The following is a 21183-nucleotide window of genomic DNA, read 5'->3' on the forward strand; positions in this document are numbered from 1 at the left end:
CCTGTGAGCTCACAGCAGGGCGCTGGGTGCAGAAGCCCCAAGGCCAGCCCCAAGGAGTGGCCCGAGACGGCTCCATCACTGGGCTCTCGGCTGCTTTGAACCCCCGCCCAACGTTACAGGGCATCGTGTGATTTCTGACGCTGCTTTTAGATGCAGAGTGAAAGAAAAAGCACGGGTGGACAATAAAGCAAATGTATGCAGAGCTTGAGAACAGAGGGATCTTTTCACCCCCCAAAATTCATTTGGAATATGAAAATTGAGTACCCCAGACTTTACACACCCTTTTGCAGGTGCTGATGACCAGTCTGTTGCTGGGGATCCGTCAGCAGGCGTCGTGTGGCAGTCCTGGTGTCAGGGCACTGTCGCAGGTGCTGGCACGAGGCCTGGTACAGGCGGCTGGTGCCCGAGCAGCGTGCACCAAGGGAAAACCCAGCCTGCTGGCCCAGCCGTGTCGTCGCTGCAGGGGAGGGGGCTTCTGGCAAGCAGCTGATCTTTGGCCACCGACCGCGTGTGGTGCCAGACAGACCCCAAGACCATGAAATCTCTCTCTGAAGGCAGCAGGTACTTGAAATAATATTCATAATGAAGTTAACAGGGAATCGGAACCTCCAAAGCATCCATTGCTGTGGTACTGGTATTTTCCAGGGCACATTTGTGGACGTACGCCTTACCTGTAGCCAAAAAACATGGTACGGATGGACAGCACAGGACACACCTGCTCCTTTGTCACAGCGACTCGATGGTGAGCAGCGCGGACTGCACAAACCAGTCAACCCTCAACTTTGTGCTGAATGATTGTAAATTAGATTTATTAATATTTATGACAGAAGAAACACAAAAGCGTAAGACAAGGGTTTGGTGTAACACTTCAGCACACACCTTTAGAAGATGCTTTAAAACAGGGCAGATTTCCTATGTTTCTCTGGTTCAGTACATTTTAATTGAATGTGAGTGGATATTAATACTTCACCTGTCCTACTGCGATGTAGCACGCCCTGACTGGCTGGAAGGGGAGAACATTTTAAGCGGGTCTCTTGGCAGGTACCTAGGAACGAACCAACGCCACATCAGCGCACGTTGCAGCTATATGTGACCGCGCTGATGCCCCACACGAGGCACAGTCCACACACGACGGGGCACGACCTTTCCACCCGCAGGGCAGCCGCCCACCCAGGCGTTGCGAGCGAACCACCACAGGGTGCGGGCACACAGGGGGTGCACGGACCCCACCGCCGGCCAACCCCCGGGGCAGGGCCCCCAGCGGGCCCGGGCCTCGCTCTGCGCCCCGGGGCACCGGGCCGGGCGGGGCGGGGCGGGGCCCCGTGATGTCAGCGGCGGGCGGGCCAATGAGCGGCACGGCGCGGCGCGGCGGGCGGCGGAGCCAGTGCGCCCCTCGTGCGGTGGCTGCATGGGGAGGGCGGCGGCGGCGGCGGCGGGGCGAGGGGTACTGGCGCGCCCCCGCCCACCCAGGGGCTGGGACTGAGGGAGGCGGTGCCGCGCCCCGGCACAGGTGCGGTCGCGCGGTGCGGCGCGGAGCGGTGGGGGTGCGGGTGCGGAGCGCCTTCCTCCCGGCGGGGGATGTGCCGGCCGCCGGGGGCGCGCCGCCCGTGGGAAGCGCGCTGCTAACGCCACCTGGGCGCCGCCGGAGCGCCCGGAGAGGAGAGGAGAGGAGAGGGCTCGCCGGGAGCGAGGCAGGTAGGGCGCGGGGCGACGATAGCGGAGCCTCGGAGGGGCTGGGGCTGGGTTCGGCTTCGGTTTCACGTTTGGGCTCTCTCCGTCCTGCGGGGGGGTGTCCGGGGGAAAAGTTGCGGGACCGCTGCCTGCCGCCCCGGGGCTCGGTGCTGTGCTTGGGGCAGACCCTTCCTTCCCTCCTTCATTCTCTCTCCGCACCGCTCGAGCACAGCCGCGCCCCCGGAGCGGCGAGGCGAGGCGGCGGCCGCCCCTCTGTGCCCGTCCGTGGGGTCGCCGGGCGGGCAGCGCTCCCCTTTGCTCCCGGCTGCCGCTGCCTGCCTGCCCAGGGCCGCCCGCCCCGACGTGCCGCCGGCTGCCCGCAGCGCCCGTTCGCCAGAGCGGCACCGGGGTGCGCGGCTCCCCGGCCGGGGCCGCCCCCGCTGCCCGCCGCCATCTCGGCGCGGCGGTCGCTCCGCGCTGGGTCCGCGACCGAGTCCTTCCAGGGGGTCCCCGGGGGCAACCGGGAGCAGGGAGCGGAGCCCCAGCCTCCGCTTAACGCTGAGAGGGTCCGGGCAGGGAAGCCCCGACGTCCCCGGCCGTGCGGGGCCGCGGGTCGGCTCGTCTGGGTTTGGCTGCCCAGCCGGGGGCTTCCCATGGCTGGGGGTTACTTCGGGAAAAAGGCGAATCCCAGCAAATATCTGTGCTGCCCATATATAGAAATAGTCGCGGGCAGGAGGACGGTAACTCGCATATTGCTGACACACGTCGAGAAACTTTAAAAAAAGGCAAACAAAAGCCAGGAGGATTCCTGAGGATGTTTCTGCTGGAGCAATGCATATTCCCGTGTTTACACCCTACGTTGGCTGAAACGTTCACACTTTTTTTAGATACTATACATCCGTACCTCAAAGTCAGTGAATGGTCTATTGATTTTCCTTCGTCTGCTTCGGTGTGTTTAGTCTGACAGTGTTTGGTTTGCTTGCTGGTGTCGGACCAGGGCTACGGGAGATAACGCCGCCTTTTGCAGAAGGGAAGCCCGGTTTGGTGGCTTTCAGCATGGAGGCAAGCTGGTCACTTGTGAGCTAGCAGTTCTCCGTGGCGTGGAACAAGTATTGCAGGGTTTTCTGGTGCGTGTCCTGAAAAGTTTTTGTGGTTCTATTTTTCTTTTTCTTCTTTCTCTTCTTTTTAGTCCTTCTGTTTTGACCAGAAGCTTTTACGCGTGCAGCATTGCCCTGTAGAGATGTATGAAGACTACACAGGTTCTAGTTCTGAATCTCAAAGTAATTCAAAGTAATGTGTTTTTACTTTGGTGCTGTGTACCTGTTAACAGGGTAACTTCAGCTCTAGGGAAAAAGAATTGGTTGACTTGAGTTGAAACACTGAAAGCCATTCTCTTGGACTATTTCGGATGTTGCCGTTTTGCTGGATTTTAGTAGCAAAGCAATGAAATACTCCAGGGATAATCTAGTATGAAATTAATCTGACTTGCTGCCAGCTCTATCAAAACAGGTTGCAAGTTTTCTTCCTTCCTTCTACCTGCTGCGTGCTGCCGCCAAACCCAGAAATTCAGTTTTGCTTTCTTTCACATTTCAGTCAGAAGAAACAGAACTGAATTTATTACAGAAGCTGTTGTGAGTTGCACAGTCATGCCATTTTAAAGTAGATGAATGGCATCTTTCTGGATGATTACATACAGCTGATTACATACTTCATATCATGTATCTGTATACTCTCAAGTGCAATTTATTTTTATTTCTTTTACTAAAGAAAATTTAAAGTTCATCTTACCATTGGTAATATGTTAATAAATTGTTGGATGCAGGCTGTATTCTAGAGCAGTTGGCTCAGAAGTAGACTTCCCTGGTGAAAACCAACTGTGGAAGATCTCAAATGGTGCTCAATGGTGTATTAAATTTCACTCCTAAATATTAGTTTTAAGGATTCGGATGTCTTGGTTAATTTGTAAGCTGGTTTAAAAAAGTCACACGTGCTTCTTTTCATTGTAAAGCTATAGTTAAAGCTTTAAAACCCTTCCTGTTTTGCATTAGTATTTGGATTTCAGACTTGGGACTATAAATGTTTTCAGGAACAAATCCTGAAATAAGAACGAAAAATCTTCTGATGACTAAGCTGGAAATTTTTCCTAAATATTCCAAAATTATAGTTGTTACGTTCATACCTTCCTTCCTCCATCAGTCTTGATTTTAGCAAACGGAAAGCTTACATGTCTACTTTTTGTGTTAGCAATTACTGTGCTTACGCAATGCTGTGTGACTGGAAAAGGAAGGGGAAGGAGTGCAAAAGGTACTTGACACTAGAAGAAAGTTTAAAGTGATCTGGACAGTGGTAATTAATTTTGTCCATTATGAAATAATGGCCGGTTTGTCATTAAGAAGAGGTTGTACTCTGAGCTGATGTGGTGCTCTGAGGATGAGACTAAGTATCTGCGAGGTATTTGAAGGCAATGAGAGCTCTGCTCAATGCGTGCAAATGCACGGTTGCTGTGCTTAGTGTGTAATATGATAGAACAGCTTACTAATATTATTAGTATCCCTTGCTGTAGTGACAGTTCCTCCTTTAATGAGGACGTATAATTAGGATTTAAAATAAGGAGCAGTATGAAGCGCTATGCGGGGGAGGATATGCAGTACCACCACTATTGGTGTCTTCAGCTATTTTTAAGTACCTTAGTTTGTGAATGTGTAACAAGTATTTAAATGGTCTGTAAGCCTAGAATGAAAAGAGCGAGCTTGTTAACACCACAAGTAGTCTGTTTGGTAAGTTCATTCAGCAGTATTGCTGCATCCTCTAGTACTTGGTTCGGTGTTTTTCTTTGGGAGAGCTGCATAGGTGCATGGCCACTGCACCAGGTGGAGCTCAGTCGGTCAGAGGTGCCAGGTGGCTGTGCATCACCTCCACACAAACACATGACGACTGTTGGTCCATATGGCATATTATGCTGTAGAATGTACACTGGGCTATGGTCCTGGGGGTACAAAATAGGATAAAGGAGTTTGTTTCTTATTTGCATAAGCCCTGTATGCCATATTTAGGTTGGGAGCTCATGCTCCAGGACTTCTCTGCCATCTTCTTGTTTTAAGAGAGGATAAGTGCATGCTGTGACACTTCCTGTTCCTTGTGCCTTGGTTGATCCCACTGCAACACAACCTGCATGCAAACCTGGCCAGGAGCGTCACTGAGGTCAGGGAAAAACTGTTCTCCTGAATACAAATTGTTGAAATTACTGTGTGTAAAATAGGAGAGGATGGAAGATTAACCCCCTTCACCTCTTCTGAGTATGTAGTTTCATAGTGGAGGCATCAATTAGTGTAAAGGAAGGTAGGCTTAAGTGAATTTCTTCATTAAATGTTTGCAAACTGATGGCAAGGTCTTTTCTGTGGTTGCAAGATTTTTTAGGGAAGGAAAAAAAAAAGCAATTTATATTAGAAATGATAAATATTCAATTATTGAAATGAGAGCTAGAGGCAATCTGATACTTATGTAAATTAATCTTGACGGGGAGAGGTATAGAGAAATGTTTGATAGCTCAACTACATTACAGATCATGGGAAAATGCAGCCAATTGTGCATAATTACCTTTTCTCCTGTTTTCTGTGTTTTCATTCTAAAGCTGGTGTAAACAGAAACTGTTCAATTTAGAAAACTTTAATGCACACAGACACAGGGTTTCGCTCGCTTACCCAGGTGCAGTGTGCCAGGGCAGCCACCCTGCCGCAGAGCAGTGGGCAGCCCGAGCGTCTGATGGCTCGCCTGGCTCCTGGCACGGGCCTCCTGCCTGACAATGGTCGCCAAGAGGTTGGGGTTGCTTTGCTACTTACAGCAAGTTCCCGTCAGCACAGTGACTGCGATTCAGTATGGTCTGCTTATGTTTCCTAGTTGATGGGATTACACTCGATAGGGAGTGTTTCAGATTATATTTCATTTATTTTTCTGAATGAGGAGCCAGTGTGATGACATGTAAGAATAATCTCCTGCTGTGTGTGGTTGATAATCTGACCTTCTGTGTTCCCAGTATACCCCCATGGGAAAAGATGAATCTTCACTTGCAGAAGTTTACAATGCAAAGAGGTCAGAGGTTTCCCTTTTTCTCCATCTTCTATAAGTTTATAAATAAATGAGGAGTGGTGATGAGTACATACATAGATATATAAAAAATTGCTTGGAGTTTCTGTGACAACATTCTGGTGTGCCTCACTTTTGGTAAAGAAAATGGCTTAATCTCGATGCCTCTGGTCAGTTACAGTGTGTAATGCTGCTTGTCTGTTTCTCAAGCTGTGCTCATGTAAACACTGTTCTGCCCATTGCTCCCTTACTTGCAAGCACTGGGTGTACTGGAGCCTGAGACTGAGGGCTCTGCGTGGGCCTTAGAGCTCCACGTGAGGTTTAAAGGCGTCTCTTTCCTGGACAAATCTGCAGTCTTCACAACACATGTGAAGCAGTGTTCAGAACACACTGCAGCCTCCATACTCCTGCTGTACTTCTAAGCTTGAGAAGGCCCCTCCAGCACCCAGGATTTCTAGTTTCCGAGAAATCTTCGTGACATCGCTGCGTGAAGGTCTGAATTATCATCTGTAGGAAATAATCCTGACAGTATTGAAGGCAAAAATGCTATATATTATCTACAAGGATTTATAAAATAGCTCCAAGGAGTGATCTGCTGCTAGCCTATGACTCCATCATTCCATTATGAAATAATTGCTGAAGTCAATAAATTTACTTATGTGGGTTTCTAGGAGCAGAAAATACATTATTTAAGGCAGTCAAGTCACTCTTAGGAAATCTTAATAAATACGTAGTGAAGAAGCACTTCACTTCTTTAAGCCTTGCATTATAAACAAGTATGCAGAGCCATGCTACTCTTTATAGGTTTGAAATAACAAAGTCAATCCTAAAAACAATAACAAATCTCTCTAAAACGTTAAATACCTCCTAGAAGGTACTGGGCTGCAACAAAAACAAATAATGTGGTGAGAAAATAGCAGTCTTAATATACAATATTAATTGCTTCTTTTGGTTTCAAACAACCTGGAAAACATTTATCAGCTTAATGGCTATTACTCAGGAATGAGAGAGCGTGCAGGCCATTATCGTGGAGTGGCACACTTGCATTGACTAAAAACACAAAAGAAAGATCTTGGTGAAACACGGTAGGAACAATGTCAAATCCATAGAGAAAAGCACTCAATTCCCCGTCCTTATACTAAAGCAGAGGAGCCTGTCCCACGGGATGCCATTGTGTATAGATGCGTGCACATCCCTGTGTTGTGGTGGGTTTCCTGAAATACAGCAGGAGTTGGGTCCATCCTGGTGTATTCAGGCAGCAACATCCATGCTGCACGTATTGAAGCATGAAATACGCACTGTGTGTATAGGATTTGGTGACACATAAGGCTTGGTTTTACAGCTGTGCACTTGGTAGTAGTCACCTGCTCAAATTCTTACTGCTTTCTTTTAGACCAGAAACTTTTTAGCCCTCTTCCATGTTTCTCTAGTAAAAATTAGTATTACTAATTGCCACTTTTTGTCATTAATTTTCAAATCAACACAAGGTATTGCTATAGAAACAAATCCTTTCGAACTTCACTGCAGACAATAGCAGAATAACTCAATCTCAATATAAAACAAGCACAGTAGTAAGAACTATTCAAAAGGGTAAGAAACTTGCTTTCGAAAAGGAGTAATGCAGACACTTAAAGCTGTCACAGAAGAACGGAATTTGAAGGTTTTCGGAATTACCTTTTTATTAAGCATCTCCAATTGCTGTACAAAGGTGTACTCTTGCTTCTAACGAAATAATTACAGCACCCAGTCTCCTCAGAGGTAGAATACGTCACTCCATGGAATAATCTGCAGATCTCTGTCATTATGATGATGTTTCACCATATGGTGCTGCATCTTCTCTCAAGGATGGCTCTTCAGTCTTGACAGTGGATATGTGGGAAAACCATAGGACTAACTGGACATCAAGCAACCCAATTTTTTAGTTGGAATTCTATAGTGCTTTATCTCTACCTTTTTTTTTTTTTTTGCCAGGTGAAGCATCCATCTCGCTTTCATCAAAATGAAGGAGATGTTTATTTGCATTTTACCTTGTGATCTCTCTTGATGACAGACGAGAAGTTGTGTGTATACACACACAACTCAGGGGGCTGAGGGGTGTGTAAGTGCCAGACACCTGTGGAACAGTGAGGAAGAAAATGGAGCAGTCTTGGAGTCTGTTGGGAGTGAGTCCATGGTTAGCATTATGGTTTGTGACAGATTTTGAGTTAATAAAAGCTTGTATGTTTGTAAAAAGTATACCTTATTACAAAGCTTACATTGTGAGTAACAAGCGGTAGATAGCAAAACAATAAAAATGCAATTGCACGCAAGACCACAGGTCCACAGCTTTCTCTCATCAGAACATTTCCTCTTCTTGGAGAGCCTTCCAGGACTTTTGCGTAATGTCAGTCACCATTTTCAAGCAGTATGTCGTATCTCTAGATTCTTCCTCTGATTAACATTGAGTTCTGGTTTTGCTACCTGAGAAATCTTAAAGAAAATTCTGTAACAGAAGCTAAAGAAGCATTACAAAAGGTGATAGTGAAGCAATGCTAAGACTGTTTTACTCCCAGAATTCTTGGGAGGCAAAGATCCCCAGAATATTTATGTATGTAAATACCTTTCTAAAATGCCTGCTGCAGAAAACGTCTCCTAATAAAATGAGAAAGAGGAAAGTCACTTTGTTAAAATGTCTCTTAAGGAGCACTGAAGGTGTGAAGAATTTGAGTCGTTTGTTGGGGCTGGTAATACATCACACAATGTAGAAATGTAGAATGTAGCCGCTAAAGTAATTTCAGGGAGTTCTAAATCTAGTAAGGAGGCTTTGTGGGGTATAGTTATGTTTATTTCAGGTTCCTCTAATTGTATCATTTTGCTAGTGATTTTTTTAAAGTTATCACACATTTCTTGGGGAAAGAGATGGAGAAATTCACTCCTAAGGGTAAGGACACTGATCTTCCCTGGAAGACAGAGAAAGATGATCTCCAGAGTCTGGGTGTTTAAAGTTAATGAAGGAAGACTTTAGAACAAACATTACTGAAAGGGGAAAAAAAGGTCTATGAAGTAGAAAGTTGAATAGGCTAACCTCCAAGTGTATAAGGGAAGCTTATAGGAATGTAACTCAAGGGGTAAAGGGTTGAGTTACAGAAAACAGTGGCTAAAAATAATCCTGTTCGGTGCAAAGGGAACTAATATAAATAGAAAAGCAATGAGAATAATTTGTAGCTCCTTTTCTGGAAACTGCTGCTCAGTAGCTAATGGCTAGTGATGACGTGGTAGGCATTAGGTATTGCTTGTCCTTTTCCTTGGTCTTAGTGTGATAAGTGTGTATAAGGACGCTTACACACACACACACACTGTGATAAGGGAGTATATCAACAGAATTGACAGCATTTGACGTTGCTCTTGATGGACCATCATAGGTGTGTGCCGCTCTCAGATTTTTCCTTTTCAGTTGTACATGCCGTTTTCATTGGAAAAGCGTAATGCCTAGTAAGACTTCGAAATAAAAATAGAAGTGATTATTACTTTTCCTCCCCTCCCATGTCTCCATCCAAAACATGCAGTTGTTTTATGAAAGCAAGTACATGGAAGATGCAGATACTTGAGAAGATGAACTGTACTTTTCAGAAGAAGCAGACGGTGTTTATACTGTTCACTTCTGAGTCAGTAATTTTCATTCTCACTCAACTCAATGAAAGCTGTGTTTGTTTGCTAAAGGGAATGCTAAAGAGGCAAAAATGTGCAAGCAAGATTGAAAAAGAGGCTTATAAAAATAGCAGTAGGTTTGTTCATCCTTGAAAAGTGGTAGATAAAAAAAGCAAAGTGTATTTAATATATAGAAACCTTTCAATCAGTCTTTAAAGGCTGTCCAGATCATGATCACTTTCTGCGACAGCCTGTCTAGAAATTTGTGGTTTTCTGCTGCAACTATGTTAGCTTGAGTGCTTCCAGCTTGAGCTAGCCTCTCATGGATTGAAGAGCCAACAGCGAATATTTTCCTAAGTACGTTTGGTTCTTCTTCTGGACCTACAATACAACTTAAACCAAGTTACAAATTCATATGAATTTGGACAAAAGCTACTATGATTCTCTTTCTTTAAAGACAGTGTCCAAGCACTTTGAGAACTGATGAATTTTTTCAAGGTCTTAAACTCATATTCAGAAATCAAAGAGATGAGATGCAAATTTTGTAGGTAAAACTTTAATGGAAGTATTTATTCGAATCAAATTTTCATTACTATGATTCTGAAGATTAAATTTTATACAAGTTATGTTTCTCGTAAATGCAACCTAAGTAATCCATTGTTAAAAACACGCTCTTAGCTGGGAAGAAAATGGTTTTAAAGGTATTTACTTTTCTAGTTCGAATTAGAGAAATACCATTTGTCATATTCATTTCTACATTGTGTGATGTATTACCATCCATGAATAAACTACTGAAGCTGAACAGATAACATGATTCTTACTAGTGTTTGCTCCTCTGCCTCCTTTTCAAATAAAAATGTTAAGTTATAAAATGAAAATCATGATTCTAGAAAGACTTTCTCATTAGGAATGCTAAGCAAGTATGGATTTTGATTTATAGATACGTAGTAAACACTTTCTTGAATTAAGATGGAAAAAAAAACAATCTATTTAGGACTCAAAGCCGCTCATTTAAGAAGGCATATGTTGAGTCTGCTGTCCAGAAGTGTTATTCAGTACACAGGTACTTGTATGCAAAACCTTTGTGAGGAATTATATGCTGACGCTTTTCAGGGCACTTGTGAGCAAATCTGCTGTTGACGTAAGCTGCCAGGAGCAGCTCTTGAATTGTGGGTATGGTAAAATCCAACTTTTAAATGTCTGAAGCAGAAGAATGGGGGTTATGCTACTCTAGACAACAAGAGCTGAGAGATCCATAAAGACCCAGGGTACACCTACACCTGTAGGTGCTGAGGCCTTAAAAATAAATAAATAATAAAAAAACCCAACACATCTCAACTGAACTTCATGTAAAAGAAAATAATAGGTGAAAAGCATGTCATCTATTTTCTTAAAGTGTTAGCGTATACATAATTCTATCTTGTCATATTTGTAAGCTTAGGAAAGTGGATGTGCAAAGATAAATATGATCGGGTATGTTGTTTTCAGGAAGAAAATAATTGTAAACTTTTGTGAAAAATTTGTAATGTACTGACAGCTCTTTAATGTAGCTAAATGGCCAGCTACTAGAAATTAGACAGCATTAGCATGCAGAGGTCTTATCTTTGTTATATTAGTTTGAAGCTTTCCGTGGTACAGTGAGTCATCTGGGAGGCCAGTATCTCTCTCTGTCAGATCTCATCAACTCATTTCACTTGATATGTTGTTTTGGTCAGTTTTTGTTTGTTTCTAGGAATAATATACTCATTTTACAACAGCCATATAGTTTTGCTCCTGCTTCTCTTAAATTGTGTAGTAGTTACTATTTTTATGGCTGTTACGGAGCACAAAGGTTCCCTTAAAAAAAATAAAAACTGTATTTTTATGAGATGGTACCGTTTTCATGTTATGGTTTATGTAATAGGATGGGTAAGAATTTATTTGTATTGCGTATTTATTTATAATGACAAGAACAGTTGAATGCTCCAAGCACTTGTGTTGTAGCCTCTTGTGGTTGTGTGACTTGCATGACATTCCTTCATTCTGTGTTGTGGCTGAAATTGGGTGTAGCACTGTTGTAAGGGCAAGGTTTCTGAATCTTAGCGTTGGACAGACTGAAAAACTAAATTTCAAGGTTGTTCCTTTCAATTACTCAGAACCTTCTATTGAATGTGTTTGAAATTCATAGCTTTTTTCAGTTATTTTCCTTTTTTTTAAAAATTAAAGTAACTTTGGTTAGCATTTCACTGTGTTTTTCCAATTGGTAATACTGCTGCTCCAGATCTCAATGTTTAAAAAATGAACAAACGAACAAAACAACAACAAAAAAACTAACACGAGGCTTTGTGGATTTATTGGAAACTGGCTTGAACCTACAATATTTAACTAGTATCTGCGGTATGGGGAATGCAGGGTAGTTACCGTATGGTTTTTGACAGAAGTGCTAAAAAGAAATACTTCTGTAAGAAATCAGAAGTCTAGTGATAAAGGTGGTAAACTATGTGTGGGCCTGAATTTCTAAACTAGAAAATGAGGGTGCTCCCCATCCCTGATGTCAACTGTTCCAGACTGTTAAGGATTAAGAGCAGTGACTATATGGAGAAAAGCTGCTCTCCGCGTGCTTTGCTAGCTCATTCAGGCTACACCCAAAAGGTAAAACACTAAAAGGGAGTGTTCATACACTTGACGGTTGTGGATGTATGCCATCTGTCTGTGTTGCAATCTCTTTGTTTGTTTCTTTGTTTTTATAAACATTCATGGGAATATCCTGAAAGGTGTTGGGTGAAACCTAGCACCACTGAGTTAAAGGGGGTTTCTTTGCTTTGGATTTAGACAAATTGAAGTTTCAGTTCATCCTGGGTTTCACTTTCCTTCATTTTTCAAGCTCGGACAACAAAAAGTGTTGTTTTTTTTTTTTCTGCACAGTTTGACTTGTGTGTTTTCTTTATAACTTTTTTTCCAGCAGGAGTGCATCAAAAATTCTTCCCCCTTCCCCCCCCCCCCCCCCCCCCCCCCTTTTTTTTCCCCCTACCGAAACCATTACACTCTCCTAGTTAAAATGGAACAGAAATGTGAATTCTAGAAACATGTGGCCAGGCAGCCTCCTTTTGGCAAGTGAGATGTGGAGAGTGTACGTGTACAAAACATACTTCAAGGCATGTCTTAATCAACTTAGGTAAAATAAATTGAAATAAATATCCCAAACTATTTGCAGCAGTTAAATTATATTAATTTAAATCAGATTAAAGCTATAATGTGTGTAGCTATTTTCATGTCAAGATAAGCTTAAGCAATATTCTTCCTCTGATCCTAGTTCAGAGTAACATGCAGGCCAGAATGCTTCATTTGAGGATTATTTCCTTTTTTGAATTTCTAGTCGTCTTCTCTTCTCCTGGTTGGCTCTGTAAATTTTCCAAATGTCCTTGTTTGTCCGTATTTACAAGTTTGCGTCTGGGACAATGAGCCGTATATATATATATATACACACACACACACACACACACAACTTTTCATTGTGAGAATCATGAAACTGGAACAAGTATTTTAAGCAGCTAATTAAGCACAAAAGCATAAGAATAGAGGTAGAGCTTCAGGTAGGATTTTTTTTGTGCGTGTATTTGAGAGAGAGTAGAATGTAAGTTTAAAAACACGTGAATCACTGGGGAAACTCGAGTGAAATGGCACACATGGAACAGAGCTGGAGTTCTCCATGTTGTATTGTGCATGTAAAATTAAGAAAGTCATATTCTGAATCGGCCTGCAAGAATGAAAGGTCCTTGTTGCTATGGCAAGAGTAGTATTAATTATGGATTGGTTTTGTGGCAATGTTTTGGCATTTTCTCTTTTCAGCAAAAGTCTGACTTGGAGAATGCTGACTGAAAGCTGAGTAATATCAGATGGTCATCTTCTTCCTCTATGGCTTCTATCAGTTAAGTCTTCAGCAGCTTAATCTCGGTGTTTCTGTGAAGTTAATAAATTGCTGCATTATACTACAAGGGTAGTATCCTTTCAATCTGGGTTTAAGTGAAATGCTAGGTCTAGTTGAGATGTTAACATGGATATTGCAGAGATATCATGTAAATATGTGAATAGCTGTCTGTTATGTAGTTCAAGATGCTATAAAATGGACAAATGACTGTTAAAAGTTTGCACGTCTACAGGTGACAACAGGCATCGAGCACTCGCTTACCAGTTAAAAAGTTAACTAAAATTTCGGATTTGGGTGAAGAAAAAGATGTTAGAATATGAAGATTATTCAGGAGTTCATAATGTCAGAGGAAGATGCAAAGCTGGATATGCACAATATGTTTGACTGAAAAGCTGGTTTTTCTTTTGTATGCAAGTGTAGATAACTGTGCAAACAGCTGTAGAACATGGCAACATTTATGTCGAAGAGCTTAATATAAAGAAATGTGGGTATGAATTAGCCAAATACCAATAGCTGTCCTTACTTATGTCAATTTCTAGCTCCTCTAGGGTCATCTTCAGTTTTTCACAGAGCATCCAGTATGTGTGCTTGTCTTCTCAGAAATATCTCAGAATTTTAGGTAGCTGTAGCCTTTGTGACATCTTGGGGATGGGTGGGGACTACGTAGACAGACTTTACTAACTGCATCAATTTTCTTTAATGTACTGTCTGTGCCCTATACTAATGTGTACTTTCTATGTTGTTACTTCTCTTTCTGAGAGGAAAGTTACCAGAAGTGTATGCTGAGTGTTGCCATTTTGACATTGGAGAATAAAGTGCTTATTCGGGTTATTCTCTTCTACTTTAATCAATAACTTTCTGTTGCACAAGTATGAGTTGAGAATGTCCATGTTTTGATTACCAAACCTGTAGTTTCTTCATACTGTTGTAATAATAGTGAGTCTTAAATGCACAAAACTTCTGATGCTACAGAGCAGCCATATTGCATAATGAGTTCAGCACAGAAACCTGAGAGAACTAACTGGTCTGAGGATTTTGTTTACTTTTCTTACAAAGCCTGTAAAAATTAATTAGTCAACTAGCTACAGCAGAGGGAACTTGACCAGTTGCTCAGGCATGACCGGTGGATCCTGGCAGTTCACAACAGCTGTATTTCTACCTCAAGAAATTTAACTCTCTAGATTGTATGGCATCTGTTTGCTGCATAGGCTAATTTTCATTAAATTACTGATTTTCCCCTTTTAATTTACTGAGATTTCCTTTTTGCTCTTATTATTATTCTCTAGCTAAAATTCAGAGACAGCAAAAGAGGACAGTTACCCAACCATGGAGACAGAATGGCCGCCCAAAGAGAGTTTGAAGTTCAGTAACTCTAGTCATGGGGAGGAAGCGGAGGAAGGTTGTTTTAGTCAGTCATGGATTTGAAGCCACAGTGCTTTAAAGCTTCAGCATTACTGTTGTGCTTTGACAATCTGGATAGATGTTTTCAGTTTCCGTGAGAAAGTAAAAGTTGTCTGATATTGAGGCAGCGGGAGCCTGGAGGCAATGGCAGAAGTGAGATGATGGGCAACTGTTGCAATAATTCGCTAGCATTTATTCCTGTCCTAGACACATCTAAGCAGTCACACAGACACCTCTCAATGAGGGATAAATATCAAAATCTGGTTCCTAGCAGTCTTCATATATAATCTTAACGCGATTCCATCATGACGGGACACAGCTATATCCAAATATGCTTACAAGCTTGCAAACTGCTGTTTACTAATGAACCGTTTACACAAAAGGTTTCATTTTTGCCCTCTAAAAAAGGGTTCTACTAATCTTATTGAATAATTTTTTTTTTCACTCTCTAAACAATTAGCTTTATTCTGTGGCAGTCAACTGCCCCCCCTCAGAATTAGGGGGTTGATATTGGAAGATTATTGATTTTCTTTATATAAGGATGTGGTATTTAGACCACATAGCAGATCAGAAGTGAAATGTTTTCTCCCTTACAATCAGGGATACTGCCTTAGTGGGGAATTTTCTGGCTCCCGTTGATTACAGTGACAGGGCAGATTTGACGTAGGTAGATTGCCAGTGCTCTCCTGCCCGATAGCTATTGCCGTAATCAGGGTGGAAAGAATTCCTCCATATGCTCTCACAAATTGAGTAGATTTTTTTTTTCTCCTTTACTTAATAGCCTGCCCTTTGCAGAAGGAATTCCTGTGCTGGGCCTCAGTTGCAGACCACTTCTCCACCAGAAGTGCAGTGTTCTGGCAAGCCAGCAGAAAGAGTGAGAATGTGGACAGGAATTGCCAGACCATCACAGTCCATTAATTTTACCTTAATTATACTTTGGCCCATGATTAATACAGGTCACTGCTGCCTGGTCACATTGTAGATCATGCTGAATATTGTACAATGACAAGTACAACTCCTCTGAGTCGTTTTGACTCCTTGGCTTAAACAATCATTGTTTAAACAGGGTGAGGAAACAGTTTATTTTAAAAATGTTTCCAAGAAGTCCTAATCCCCTTTTGGGGTAAATGGAAGTGTTTCTGCTGTGAGATTCCTTTTAACAGTAAATAGCAGGCAGGTTGAATACTGAGAAAGAGACAGAAAAGGTAATCGAAGTGCTGTTCCGATTTCTCAGTGAGTCAGGGGACAAAATTTCTTGGCAAAAGGTTATGTTTGCGGGTCAAGAGTTGATCAGGTTAAAAGTGTGTGCATGAGAGGTGTTTTCAGGAGATGATGCTGGACCAGGAGTGCTTAGAAGCAGTCCTGCTCAGTGCCTGCATATTTGCAAAAGTCTCATCTCTGTCATAGGAGCATCGCTGGGTAGGAGCAGGGGAATCATTAGCTTAGGATAGATCATTCATTCACCATATAGGCTGCGTGCTTTGTTCTAAGGAGTTTTGAATGTTGTGTTCATTTCCCTGCAGACTGCTCCAAACACACAGCTCTTCTGGTTTGCAGCGCTCGCAGGTTGTAGTTACATCTTGTGTAACCAGCTGGCATCCACCTGAGCAAGAACTTGCCATCACATCCCTTTTGTCCTTAGCAAGCATCCCTCTTTCTGTACTGTTAGCCATTCAGATGTTTTCTTTCTCCGTGTTTCATACGACACAGTATAGCTCCCATGGGAAGGTTGGGTGCCCATGTCTCATGGACAGGGAGGAGTTGCTTGTGAGCTGGCTGTCCTGTAGCCATGACCCCGATGTCACCATGCTGACCACTGAGCAGCTCTCCAAGTGTCATGCTTTGCATTCTGGTGTTTTCAGGGGAGCTGCTGTGCCTGGAGGTGTGTGACCATAAATCACAGCAGTCCTGGAGAAGCTGGGTTGTCTGCGCTGCAAGGGAATGGGCACAGCTGTGACCGACAGTCGCTGCATTCCCGTTCATCGCTCAGAGCCTTTCAAAAAAGCCCTGCAAGGGAAAGCACAACAGTTTGAAACTTAAATGTATTCTTGGGAAGTCAGAAATGTATGCCACAGGTTCTGTTTCCCCCCACCTTGGAGGATACTGTTCGGCCTGAGTGATAGTTGTAAGCCCTGAGCATGGGCTTTTCTTTCAAACCTAAGTCTCTGTTTTCATGCCTTTTCCTGGTAAGTTGAGTATAACAGATTTGTTTGACAGAAGATTCAGTCTGGTCTGTGTTTTGCCAGGAAAAAGAAAAAGCAAACAACACATGAACAATAGTGTTTCAGGTTGAACAACAACAAAAAAAAAATCCGTTGGCTTCACAGTTTTATTTAAAAGACAAAAGATTAATACTTCAGAGTTTCTTGCCTGTTTATACAAGAAACAATGCAAGAGGATTAAAAGTAGAGTCACTTCAAGACATAAAGCAAGTTAAATTCTTTGACGAAATCACAGCAAAAAGAACATTTAAAAACAAAACCATTTGCATGTAGTCTTAGTAAACGTTATTTTATTGGGAGCTGTTTGTTTACTGGCACCTTCTTTCCAGAGTAATGAATAAGGCCATAAATGTGTTTGTATGTAAGTACATTTCTGCAGCCCCTACTTCTCACTCCAGGATTGCAGGAGTGTGGCAGGAACTTCCATAGATTGTGACTGATTCTCTTCAGTTTTAATTATATGTGCATAGATATGGTATGTCTTCAGAAGCTCCAAATTCCTCAGTTGTCTTCATGTACTGTTATGTGAGAGTTTTTTTTTTTTTTGCTTGTAGGACCTGATGATAGCTTTCCTGCAGTGATGAACAAGTGGGAGTAGGAGGGAAAGAGCTCTTCTCACTGTGAGTCCTACATAATTACACGTAAAATGATGAAATGAGTCAAGGCTAGGTTGTCTGGGCATATATGCATATGTACAGGTTAATACAGGAACAGGAGCTGCAATTCTTAGGTCACTTTCTCAATCTTTTTATATAAGGCTTCCATCAGCCTGTGCAAGAATATGAAAATACTGTTTGTTTTTGTCAACAATTCCTTTGTAATGATAACAAAAACAAACTCTCCCAGCTATATGTATTCTTTACATAAGTACCTGAGTAATTTGACCACAAAGCTGTTCCACTCTCTCATGTACATATATTCTTCATTGCTTCATATCTCGGGGAGTTTTGTTCTTGTGTGGAAGTAAACATGAATGTTCCATCTTTGCTATTTTAAGCAAGAAGTGGAAACTTTCATAGGTGAAACAAAGAGTTGAAATGTAAACTGAAACAGATTTCAAGTTGAAGTTCAATTTTGGGGTTATAAACTGCTTTTGTAAGACTTTACTGTATCTTCATTGCTTCTTTTAGACACAGGTATGATTGCAAAACATTGTTAGCATTTCTCTGATGTAACAGCATGGGATGAGTGCTGGTCTGAGGAGACCAAGGAGCTGGAAACTCTTGCTTTTTCATTCACAGTCTCTGCTGGCTTCTGTGGTGGCAACCAAGTAATGAGAAAAGCATTTTAGTAAAAATTGTAACTCCCTACTGTTTTTTTCCCCTCATCTTTCCTTCACCTGCTGGTTTGTACATCTAGAGTGTAGAAAAACTGTGATCTCACTCAAATCTCTCTTTAGGTGGTCTTATGATATAAATGTATCCTTTTATTTATATTTTCAAAATTTTAGAGGATGTTGGCTTCTTACCATCTGTCACTATATAAATTTTAAGTACTGGTATGCCTCTTATCGACTCCTATTTTTGATTTGCCTTTGATTGAAGATAAAGTGCCAGCAATCGCATGTCAAGTTTAGTATGCTGCTCTGCCATCAAGATAACAGCCTGCTAGAGATATTAATCAGTAGTAGGAGAGTTGTAAAACAATCATATGAAGCTCATAACAATCCCAGCTTGTGACTTTGGATACTGAATAGCCTTTTGTGGGATGCAAGTATAGATCTGTGAGAAATAAGTTGAACATCCTTTTGGTAATCAGGTGCTTAACTCAGATGAATGAAACTGGAATTGGTTCAAATGTGCCCAGTCCTTTCCTGGCAGCATGCTAGAGAAAAATATCTGTTTAATTCTTCTACAAGAGCAAATAGTAGTTAATGAACTCACCTCTCTAGAAACAGAGTTCCATTATTTTTTTTGTTGGTATGAAATTTCTTCTTAAACATAATTTCAAATGTTCTGTGGCTTGGTCCTGTTCTCTTTAATTCTCTTACTTCTTCAAGTTCTGTTTTCAATTTGCAAATGGTAACTAATTGAAAGCTGTACAAGGTGAGCTAAAGGCTTATTGACTTAAATTGTTTTGTGAACAGCAGAATTATTCTGTTGCCTTGCGTATCTGGTTTAAATGATATTTATCTTGATTTATTCTTATTATGAACCATTTTGAGTGGGAGCAAGTATGAAGTACTATGTAATCTGATGTAATACTTACTGTACATAATCTCTCACCTAATACTGGTGAACATTATATTTTAGTAATCACTAATAATCTATATTTTATTTAGTAATCTATATTTTTAGTAATCAAACTGATGCATACCCGAGAAATCCTTAATACTGGTCTCATTGCAGTAAGGTTTTTCTATGAAACATGACATAGTCTTACATTTTCATACATTATTGTAGTTTCTACACTGGGATAAATTGTACTACAAGCACATTTATGCCATCTGTGTGTTCCCATTGGGGAGAGGAAGTGGTGGCATGTAAGAGGAATACTGTTGCTGTAAGCAGACAGGGTATAGCTGAAGCACAAAGATTTCTGCTGCAGGTGAACCTTTAAAGACTGCCAGGATCACCTCACTCATTTCTGAAGGCACGCGTAAGTGTTAAATTCTTTTATTTCCTATGCCATATGACAATTTATGGTAGGAAATGATACAGTATTGAGTTAAACTGCAGGAATGATGCAGTTGTCTAAAATGAAAATTCTGCTGCTAGCTCAAGGTTAAGGCTAATCCCTAAGAATGACATCAGATATTTGGCTACAAATTAATACAGAGCTGTTGTTAAAAACCTGTGGCAAATCTTTCACCTGTGTAGTGGTTCCCACCAGCAAGCTTGTGGGGTTTCCATGCAGTACTGATTCCTATGTCTGACATGGTGATTCCCATGGAGACACTACTGCTTGTACACTGTTCTTCCAATAAAGATAACAACCAAAGGTAAATCATGTTTTCTTGTTGCACAACGAAAGCTTGTGTTTTTGAGATCCTGAGGAATTGTCGCACCTTTCTGGATGACGTGAAGTATGTTGCTTATTTTTACTGTACGGTGTTTTGCATGGTTATGCTTCATCAATATATGGATTTATTGAATGCTTTGGGATGCTATAAGAACCTGTTGTAAACCATTCAAGCTCTCGTATCTTAAAGGTCTTAAAAAACAGTTCACAGGTGAGATATTATGAAGTCAGGGAGATATTTCCATTCAATTTCTATATGCCATTCTTTTTTTTTTCCCTAAGGCCAGATAAAATGTGCTTCAGTTAGGTGGTGTCATTTGTTAGTACACATTGGAAAAGAGCCTGAGATCCTTCCTTAACATTTGTCACCTTTTTATATTGTTAATGTATGGCTATATTGGTAGCTGTTTTGCTAGAAGATACTTGATCTGAGTACTATAGTCTTTCCTCCTTGGATATGATGGACTACTTTTGTTTATTCTATTAAAAGCACAAACAAGTGTACCTTTACCATATGGTGAAATCTCCTCAGATGCACGTGTATATATCTTAAAATGAATTGTATTGTACTTTGCTCTTAATTTTTCTTTTTTTTTGTTTCTTGAAAAGCTGATCAATTTCAGATCTGTTTATTTCTTTAAAAATATGTATTCATTAATACAATAGAAAAGATGAACTGGTTTCTGAGGCCTCACCATAAGAAAGATGTGGGTCCAGATGAGGACCATGAGGCTGATCAGAGGGCTACGGCACTTCTCCTGTGAAGAAGGGCCGAAGGAGCTGGAAAAGAGGAGGTTCATTGTGGCCTTTGAGTACTTACAGGAGGCTTTAAAGATGGAGAGCAACTTTTCGCAGGGGCAGATAGTGATAGGAAAGGGGGAATGGTTTCAAAGTAATAGGGGAGATTTAAATTAGATGGTAGGAGGAAATTAGTTAGTCTGAGGGTGGTGAGTGACAGGAACAGGTTGCCCAGAGAAGCTGCAGATGCCCCATCCCTGGAAGTGTTCAATGGCAGGCTGGATGGGGCTTTGGGCAACCTGGTCTGGTGGGAGGTGCCCCTGCCTATGGCAGGGGGTTGGAACCAGGTGATCCATAAGGTCCCTTCCAACCCAAGCGGTTCTGTGGTGAGAAATAGAATGGAGTAAGTTGAAAAGACAAAATACTTTTTTTGTTTGTTTTAATTAATGCTTTTAGCTAATTGGATTACTTTCTTGTGAAATAATAAATTTCAGATACTAATGAGATAACTTGATAATACTGATTAGAATCTCAGCTTTCCACTGAGATTGTGGCCAACATCCAGAGCTACCT

The 21183-nt window shown here is 41.7% G+C and overlaps 1 protein-coding gene across 1 annotated transcript in view; it reads left to right on the forward strand.

Moving 5' to 3' along the window:
* Positions 1-1471: 1471 nt before the first annotated feature.
* The window catches only part of CHRM3 (cholinergic receptor muscarinic 3), a 273001-nt gene continuing 253289 nt past the window's right edge, over positions 1472-21183 (forward strand). Inside the window, 1 exon segment of the mRNA XM_040552953.1 lies at positions 1472-1695. The gene's annotated coding sequence lies outside the window, so the exon portion shown is untranslated.

The sequence above is a fragment of the Cygnus olor genome, chromosome 3 (genome assembly GCF_009769625.2).
Source record: "Cygnus olor isolate bCygOlo1 chromosome 3, bCygOlo1.pri.v2, whole genome shotgun sequence".
Lineage (NCBI taxonomy): Eukaryota > Metazoa > Chordata > Aves > Anseriformes > Anatidae > Cygnus > Cygnus olor.